At 33.7% G+C, this 6,756-nt stretch overlaps 1 long non-coding RNA gene across 1 annotated transcript; it reads right to left on the bottom strand.

The window, feature by feature from the left end:
• Positions 1-838: 838 nt before the first annotated feature.
• On the bottom strand, positions 839-5,840 carry LOC102659899 (uncharacterized). Its single transcript, XR_005889264.1, has 4 exons — positions 4,726-5,840; positions 3,507-3,616; positions 2,492-2,609; positions 839-2,388 (listed from the first exon to the last, which is right to left on the bottom strand). It is a non-coding gene; the product is annotated as an uncharacterized lncRNA (long non-coding RNA).
• Positions 5,841-6,756: the final 916 nt, after the last annotated feature.

The raw sequence follows: 6,756 nt of genomic DNA, 5'->3' as shown, positions 1-6,756 counted from the left end.
CATAGAGTTTTTGTTCAATACTTTCTCTTCCAAGAAAAGTTCATTGTTCAAAAACTTGTGCTACTCTTCTTCTTCATTCACTTCTTTCTCTTGCCAAAAGATTCAAAGGACTAACCGCCTAAGAATTCTTTTGTTTCTTCCCTTCTCCCTCTTGACAAAGGATTTCAAAGGACTAACTGCCTGAGATATCTTCTGTTTCTTACAAAAGATTTCAAAGGACTAACCGCCTGAGATATCTTTTTCCCTTTCCCTTTATACAAAAGATTTCAAAAGACTAACCGCCTGAGACATCTTTTGTATCCCCCTCACAGAGAATTCAAAGGACTAACCGCCTAAGAATTCTTTGTCCTAACACATTGGAGGATACATCCTTTGTGGTACGAGTAGAGGGTACATCTACTTGGATTGTTATACTGAGAACAAGAGAGGGTACATCTCTTGTGGATCAGTTCAAGTGGAGGGTACATCCACTTGGTTGTTCAAAGAGAACAAGGGAGGGTACATCCCTTGTGGATCTTTGGCTTGTAAAGGATTTTACAAGGTTGAAAGAAATCTCAAGAACCGTTGGTTGCTTGGGGACTGGATGTAGGCACGAGTTGTGGCCGAACTAGTATAAATCTTGTGTTTGTCTTCTTCTTCCCTACGCTCTTTAATTTCCGTTATGTACTTTTAATTACCGCTTTTACTTTTGGTTAAGTTATTGTTTATGTTCTTTACTTTCTTAACTTAGTAGTAAAAGCCTAGTTGAATCTAGTAACATTAAGAAGGATAATTTTTTAATTAGTCAAAACACATTAATAATTAATTCAACCCCCCTTCTTAATTATTCTGAGGCCACTTGATCCAACAGATACATTATCTAATATCACGAGAGTATATGCTAGTTATAAAAATGAAATGCTACATGATTAATTATAAAAGAGACACCAAAAGAGAAAATGAATCGGATTCACGTTTCTTTTCTTCAGCTAACGGTGACTGACGGATAAATATAGTACCAAACAACTTGTAAACTTATATCATTGGGCGAACTTGGTCACCCTAACAGGAAGTTGAGAACTACAGTAATTTCTTATTTTCTTAATAAGATGAACTTTCTCAATAAATAATCTTTTTTTACATATAAACTTAGGAGGGGAACTTATATCTCCTATTAAAAAAAGACTAAAATTCTTCACCAAATTACTATTAAAAAACAGAGAGAGAGAGAGGGAGTTGATTCATACCAGAACTAAAATCACTAGTAGCAGCAACTAACTCTTCATAATCGAAGTTCCTATGTAGACAGATTAAAATTTGATGCACATAAATAAACAAAACAAATAAAATCCAAAGTTGCTTCCTTGTCTGGTAAATTTACTTATTTTTCTTAATTTTCTATTAAGTGTTCTGCTTTATTTTCTCGGCACATGAGAAGGAGGTGGTTTTTTAAAAGGGAAAAAAATCAAATTATGAAAGGTTACCTTAAATGGACATGGTATTCTGTTATGGGAGTGTTTATTCCAAAATCCAAAATACTAGTAACCACACCTAAAATTTGAAAGAAGGACTAATGGTGCGGGGTGTGAGAAAATCCTTCTTTACATTTGGTGAGGGACCAAGAGAGACAAAGAAACACAGAAGAAGAGAGAAAGAGGTGATGCAGAATGGAAGCAGAGGAGAAAACAGAGAATAAGGGGTTTCAAAAATGGTATCTGTTTGAGTGGTGCTTATTATTGTGAAGAGAAGAGCATGCAAAATCCAGCTTTGGGTTAGAGCCTTGGAATGTTTGCTATATTTATACACCTACTATTTTCACTTTTATTTTTCTTTCTCTGTATCTATTTATTTTGTTTTCAACCTTTTCAATTGGTTTAGTTTAGTGTGTTATTTTTAACTTTTTTTTTTATCAAATGTTAATGTCATCATATGAGGTTCCATTTTTTTATTGAATGTTTAGCAGCCTCTGTATGTTGGCTAAATGTCAATTACTCTATTTGATCAATAAAATTATTCTTTTTACGTTTGTGGGTTGATGTATTAGGAAGTCAAATCTGATACTATTGGGATAGAAAGGTATTTTAAACATTGATCTAATCCTATCAGCGTGTCTTGAATCACTATGAATTGCAGCTCCTATTTCTTGCCTTGACATGTTCTCCTATCATAACATAAAGTTTGATATAAACAGAAACCAAATTGTTAGAGAGAGCTACATAATGCATGCACATTTCCAAAAGAATAAAATATTGTACCTGATAAAATGCACGGATATGATCCAACACCTGAAGACATGTAAAACCATTATGGCTGAAAAACGTTCTTGAAGAAGGACCCATCTCAGCAAATCGGTTGATTGGTAATAGTATGGTAAGGAAATGGTTTTTAAATATCAACTCGGATTTCTCGCTGCAAAAGATTTTGAGAAAAGATTACATGACTAGCAATAATTTTGTTATATCTTTTACGTAAGGAAAAGGTGTAAGACAAGCCACAGGGAGTTAACAACAACCTTTCTGTCAGAGGACGAGTGGAGTTTGAAAACGAAGCTTCTGAATCCTTGCCATCCCCTTTTGCGTCAAAAAATATTGAAGTATGATTTTCACTAGGATCATCAACACTGAAAGAGTCTGTGTAAATGGATGTGTCAGTGTAGTTTTCCCTATTTGAAAGGATGAGAGAATAAAAGAGGAGTGGACATGCTCGAGATTAAATCTTCCAATGTGGTGCCCAAGTTTCGTGTTACAGACTTGAAATATCTAGTGTGAAGAAGACTTCCCTAAACTCTAACATAGTAACACGGGCCAAATTAATAACTCAAAACACATGAATAGCAAACAACTAAAAGCTTCAAACTTAGAACAAGATTTAGGAACAAGAAAAATAACAGAACAAGATTATGTTTTTTTTATTATATAGAGGACCGAAAAGGTAGAGTATTCAGTTCAGATTTACATATCGGTGTGCACAAATACAAATGCACTCACAGTCTCACACACAAACAGAGAAGGCAGGCTTAATTAAACATTGTAGTTGTTACCTTAATTATAAATAATTGTAGTTGTTACCTTAATTACAAATGCACTCACAGTCTCGCACACAAACAGTCCAGATTGACAAATTAAGCATTGTAGTTGTTACCTTAATTATAAATAATTGAGAAGGTAGGCTACGCTACATGAGGAGAAATTTCTGGTATAGATAAAGTTAATCATATGGTATACATTTTCAATATAGGAAATAGCACAATAACAGATTATATTGCCCTTGCCCAAATAAATTAATAAAAAAATTCAGTAATTTTCTAAAAATACCTTACCAAAATAATCTCAAGTAATTATAATTTCAAACATACAAGTTCCCACTTCCCACATTTTGAAATGAAATACGAAAAAATAGCACCATTTTCAATCGTTTATTAACTTGTATATAACTAGCTCCAATTCAAAGATTGTGCAACACAACAATTGGCTAGCATGAAAATAAAAAACTTGGCAAGCAAGACAACATATCTGTGATTTGAACACCTTTAATGCAATTTCGTTATATGACGAAGTGAAGCCCCCAGCAGAATGAGCAGCCCTGCCAGAAGCATCTTTAGGTGATTGTTTTTTTCCTGCCTTTGCCCTTACAACATCTGTATAAGAATGATAAGAACTTATGAGTACAAACAAAAATAAAACTTTTTTTACAATTTTTAGCAAATAGAAATTAGTAATAATAAAATGAATAAGAAAATAGTGACATAGGTATTTGGTCAATTGGGAAGTACAATAAATGCTTTATTGCCTTAGGAAATAAAATAGGGACAAAGGAAATAAAAAGAACTGCTGAAAAAGTTAATCAACTACTTACATAAGCTCAAACACAAATAATACAACATTTCACGCATTCTCCTTCCAAAACTAAGTGAAACAGACTACAAGAACAACATTTGTTTTCATTCAGATAGAACTTATTGCACCTAATCACTTGCTTGTTTATTCCTCATAATAGATTGCTAAAATGAGAATAACTGAAACAGTAAAAGAATCAAAGTTATATGGGATTTAATTTAATGCCTTAATGGAAAAAAGAAAAAGATGTCTGTACGAAAGGTGTTGTCAACATAATAAGGGTAGTTCCTAATGTGAGAGTATTGGATTATGCATGTACTCCAATAATCTAAGGAATGAGTAGACAAAATTTTTGTGAAATAATGCTTTTGAGGGATTATAGTGATTGATACTTGAGAGTATTGGAGTATGCCTATACTCATGCAATGTTGTCTACAATACACTAGGAAGGTCCAGCTGCTGAGTCAACTGTAGCTAATCTCTACCATATATACTCTAACAACAAGGGGTGTTATGCATACAATTTCACCCAAGCTTTACAAGATAGGCTTGCAACATTACATGTCACGGCAGAAGCATCGAGTTTTGACAGTTAATTCTCATGCTAGACTCGTCCAGGTAAAAGAAAATCAATTGTGTGAACAGAAAAAATTGACCCCAAGTCCTAACACAAGATTTCCAACAGACTAGACCTCCAATAGGACAATAATCGATACAGATACATGCTTCACAGATATTCGAATATTAGTCTTTATGCACGGTTAAATAGTGTATGCATTATGCATATAATATTCCCCCTCAACACAGTCTGCCTAAATGAAATTAGAATCATATTCATTTTTTATTAAATAATACTCCCAAATATTATAACAATTTTTCTATTGTTTGGTAGCAAGAAGCATATTCTAACCTGCGAAGTGCCCACCAGACGCAACCAGAACAATCCTCAAATAGGTATTGTCTCTAGGCTCAGCAGTCAAAGATTTCAACTTCTCAACCACTTCATTCTCTGCCGTTTAATTATCATACGATACATTTTCAGTCACATTCATAATCAAACACTTCTAGACAGAAACTCTCTGTCTTGTCTAAGGACGGAAGAATAGTTTCTGTTTAAAACTTTCACTCGATTTGTCACACAATACACTTTGACTCTGAGACTCAGTTTCACTATCATCGTCAATTTTTTATCCCGATATACTCGACACGTCATAGTCTTTGACAAATTCAGATGTCAGAACCTTAAAATCTTCTTCCTTCACAATGTTTTTTCCAGCAATTGTCAGCTTCACCTATAATCAATACAACCCCATTATAGAAGCTAAAGGATAACCACTAGAATTTACTCATATCCCTAAACCACAATGCACATTGTCATTGTGTTAACATTTTGAATTTAAACATAAGCATATTAAAAGTTTCCAAAAAACAACACAATCGGAATAAGTTTTAGCTGGTATTCTAAATTTTACCTAATTTCACTGAAAATAGAACCACTCAGGATTTTTATTTTTTATTTTTGAAAAGAAGGATAAAACAAAATTGAAATTTCAAAATTTTTCTTTTTTATGAGTCTAATTTCAAAAAATTTCTTTCTAAATGCAAAAATGGGTATTCTAAATTTTACGAAAATTCACTGAGAAGAGGACTGTTCTAGAGTGATTGAATTTTATGTTGAATCGATGAATGCCGGATTTGAAATGGGAACGCTAGTCCTGAAGGGAATCGAATTGAGTCTTGCCGGTATTGCAGGTCCACCTAGGCACGGAAACGACGGTGTTTTGAGGGGCATCCAAAACGACGTCGTCGTTTGAGGATGGTTCGAGGGTTTGGGTTCTGGATACGCTGTGGTGGTCGGAAACGGATGAGTGAGGAGAAGGGAGAAGGCGACAACAATCGAAGAAGTTCGGTGGAACTTCGAAGATAGAACGGTGTCGTTTCTCCTGTTACGACGTCGTTGTGGTGGTGGACTTTGTTGCAGGAAGATTAGTTGCCATAGTAGCGTTCGAGACAAACGTAGCTACGAATTAGTAGCCAGTCCACGGAGATTTTTAAAAGAAAAGGTCATTCAAAGATGGTCAATATGAAAAAACCGTATTTGTATAACCGCACTAACTACGACGGTCTTTGTCAACCATCGTTGTACTCCTTAAACTCACTATGGTCGTTGTATGCTTTTGTGAAAATTACCACAATGTCATTGTGTATCCTTCAATGATGCTTCCTTGTTAACCATCATACTTAGTGTGTCGTAAAAAAGCTTTTTTGAAGTAGTGTGTAATTATACCTTGCTTATCTAATTTCTTTATTTTATAAATCGTGTTAATCAATTTAATGTCACAACTATGTAAAGTTAAGGAAACCTGAACTAGAATTTACATGAATTTATAAAATTTTTCCTTAGTTGCTTCTAAAGTCGATAGTACATAACAAATAAAACGACTTGTTCATATTTTTGAAAAGAAAGCGTAAAACAATTTTGGTTAGAAGTCTACTCAAATAATTAAAACGGAATAAATGAAATGACAACCATTAGATCAAAATAAAAAATAATAGATGATTGAGATAAAAATATTTAAAAATTAAAATTAAAATCTAATATATCATCAAATCTCTAAAAGATTAATCAAACGAAAAAACAAATCTATAAAGATCTCATGGTAAGGAACCCTCATCCTTTTTATCTCATCTTCCATTTTTATTTTTCCTTCTTCATGAACAGTTTTGAAAGTTCATAGTGTTTATTTTCATGGTTTTGATGTGGTTTTTGGGGTTTGGGTGGTATGGATGATGTGGAGTTGCTAGTGGAGTTGAAAAAAGCTTTCTTCTTGGACCCAAAGTTTCTTCCTTTCCCTCTTCCTCTTCACAAAGTCATCTTTTGAGTTTGAATAGGTAAGGAAAGCTTATCCTTTTCTCTATACTTAAGTTGTTGTAGATTGGT

This window comes from Glycine max, chromosome 17 (genome assembly GCF_000004515.6).
Source record: "Glycine max cultivar Williams 82 chromosome 17, Glycine_max_v4.0, whole genome shotgun sequence".
Taxonomy (NCBI): Eukaryota; Viridiplantae; Streptophyta; class Magnoliopsida; order Fabales; family Fabaceae; genus Glycine; species Glycine max.
This window is presented reverse-complemented; position numbering and strand designations above follow the sequence as displayed.